Here is a 2,500-nt window from a genome sequence, read left to right on the forward strand (position 1 = left end):
AATAAATTACACTCTGTACACACTTTGGGCAACTCAGTGTCCAGAACTCTGGACAGCCAACACGCTATGCTTATTGCTTCACTTTATTTGGGGGCGTTTATGTTGTCTGTTGAGACTTGTGAAACCACATGAAGACCAGAGAGCACCAAGGATTTGAATCACTGAATCTAGTTCCATTAAAAGATAGGGAGTAGCAGAAGCATGTGTGACGTGCTCAAACACAGCTGAGTCAAATGCTTGAATTAGCTCTTCAGCATGGCATCAAGTTTGGCAAAGACCTGATAACAAGCCATTCATTTGATTCAGGTGTGTCAGAGCAAGGATGCATCTAAAAGCTTAAGAAAAGTAGCTCTCCAAGACTAGAGTTGGAGACCCCTGTGCTTGGCTATGTACAGATAAGGAGCCGCCCTCGGTGATCAGGAGCAGTTATACTGCCCGACTGACTCACTCGGCGCCTGTACTGCAGGGTTACTTGTCTCTGTTTTTGGGGAACAGGTCCTGACTGTCGTCTGTTTTTGGACACAGTTCAGAAAATCGGGCCATCCAAAACACATAGCAGAGGATGGTTTCGATCCATCGACCTCTGGGTTATGGGCCCAGCACGCTTCCGCTGCGCCACTCTGCTGGACAGCACCCCAGATGGGACTCGAACCCACAATCCCTGGCTTAGGAGGCCAGTGCCTTATCCATTAGGCCACCGGGGCAGATGAGCGCTTGACTTCCTTTTTTTGGAGGTTGTTTCGGGGGTTCGAGTGAAAGCCATGCTTTCAAGCTGATTTTTAGTTCAAAGATGAAGCTGTATTTAAGAACATTTGAGAAACGCTGAGAAAATAAATTACACTCTGTACACACTTTGGGCAACTCAGTGTCCAGAACTCTGGACAGCCAACACGCTATGCTTATTGCTTCACTTTATTTGGGGGCGTTTATGTTGTCTGTTGAGACTTGTGAAACCACATGAAGACCAGAGAGCACCAAGGATTTGAATCACTGAATCTAGTTCCATTAAAAGATAGGGAGTAGCAGAAGCATGTGTGACGTGCTCAAACACAGCTGAGTCAAATGCTTGAATTAGCTCTTCAGCATGGCATCAAGTTTGGCAAAGACCTGATAACAAGCCATTCATTTGATTCAGGTGTGTCAGAGCAAGGATGCATCTAAAAGCTTAAGAAAAGTAGCTCTCCAAGACTAGAGTTGGAGACCCCTGTGCTTGGCTATGTACAGATAAGGAGCCGCCCTCGGTGATCAGGAGCAGTTATACTGCCCGACTGACTCACTCGGCGCCTGTACTGCAGGGTTACTTGTCTCTGTTTTTGGGGAACAGGTCCTGACTGTCGTCTGTTTTTGGACACAGTTCAGAAAATCGGGCCATCCAAAACACATAGCAGAGGATGGTTTCGATCCATCGACCTCTGGGTTATGGGCCCAGCACGCTTCCGCTGCGCCACTCTGCTGGACAGCACCCCAGATGGGACTCGAACCCACAATCCCTGGCTTAGGAGGCCAGTGCCTTATCCATTAGGCCACCGGGGCGGATGAGCGCTTGACTTCCTTTTTTTGGAGGTTGTTTCGGGGGTTCGAGTGAAAGCCATGCTTTCAAGCTGATTTTTAGTTCAAAGATGAAGCTGTATTTAAGAACATTTGAGAAACGCTGAGAAAATAAATTACACTCTGTACAACTCAGTGTCCAGAACTCTGGACAGCCAACACGCTGTGCTTATTGCTTCACTTTATTTGGGGGCGTTTATGCTGTCTGTTTTTGGACACAGTTCAGAGACTCGGGCTATCCAAAACACATAGCAGAGGATGGTTTCGATCCATCGACCTCTGGGTTATGGGCCCAGCACGCTTCCGCTGCGCCACTCTGCTGGACGGCACCCCAGATGGGACTCGAACCCACAATCCCTGGCTTAGGAGGCCAGTGCCTTATCCATTAGGCCACCGGGGCGGATGAGCGCTTGACTTCCTTTTTTTGGAGGTTGTTTCGGGGGTTCGAGTGAAAGCCATGCTTTCAAGCTGATTTTTAGTTCAAAGATGAAGCTGTATTTAAGAACATTTGAGAAACGCTGAGAAAATAAATTACACTCTGTACACACTCTGGGCAACTCAGTGTCCAGAACTCTGGACAGCCAACACGCTATGCTTATTGCTTCACTTTATTTGGGGGCGTTTATGTTGTCTGTTGAGACTTGTGAAACCACATGAAGACCAGAGAGCACCAAGGATTTGAATCACTGAATCTAGTTCCATTAAAAGATAGGGAGTAGCAGGAGCATGTGTGACGTGCTCAAACACAGCTGAGTCAAATGCTTGAATTAGCTCTTCAGCATGGCATCAAGTTTGGCAAAGACCTGATAACAAGCCATTCATTTGATTCAGGTGTGTCAGAGCAAGGATGCATCTAAAAGCTTAAGAAAAGTAGCTCTCCAAGACTAGAGTTGGAGACCCCTGTGCTTGGCTATGTACAGATAAGGAGCCGCCCTCGGTGATCAGGAGCAGT

General features: G+C 47.4%; 1 protein-coding gene and 3 non-coding genes across 4 annotated transcripts in view; all 4 read right to left on the reverse strand.

Moving 5' to 3' along the window:
* Window positions 1-2,500, reverse strand: part of atp7b (ATPase copper transporting beta) — a 93,433-nt gene that overhangs the window by 39,762 nt on the left and 51,171 nt on the right. The gene's annotated exons all lie outside the window — the stretch shown is intronic.
* On the reverse strand, window positions 632-704 carry trnar-ccu (transfer RNA arginine (anticodon CCU)). Its single transcript has one exon. It is a non-coding gene; the product is annotated as a tRNA-Arg (tRNA).
* trnar-ccu (transfer RNA arginine (anticodon CCU)) lies at window positions 1,461-1,533 on the reverse strand. The gene has a single exon. It is a non-coding gene; the product is annotated as a tRNA-Arg (tRNA).
* trnar-ccu (transfer RNA arginine (anticodon CCU)) lies at window positions 1,876-1,948 on the reverse strand. The gene has a single exon. It is a non-coding gene; the product is annotated as a tRNA-Arg (tRNA).

The sequence above is a fragment of the Pelmatolapia mariae genome, linkage group LG23, assembly GCF_036321145.2.
Source record: "Pelmatolapia mariae isolate MD_Pm_ZW linkage group LG23, Pm_UMD_F_2, whole genome shotgun sequence".
NCBI classification, from domain to species: domain Eukaryota; kingdom Metazoa; phylum Chordata; class Actinopteri; order Cichliformes; family Cichlidae; genus Pelmatolapia; species Pelmatolapia mariae.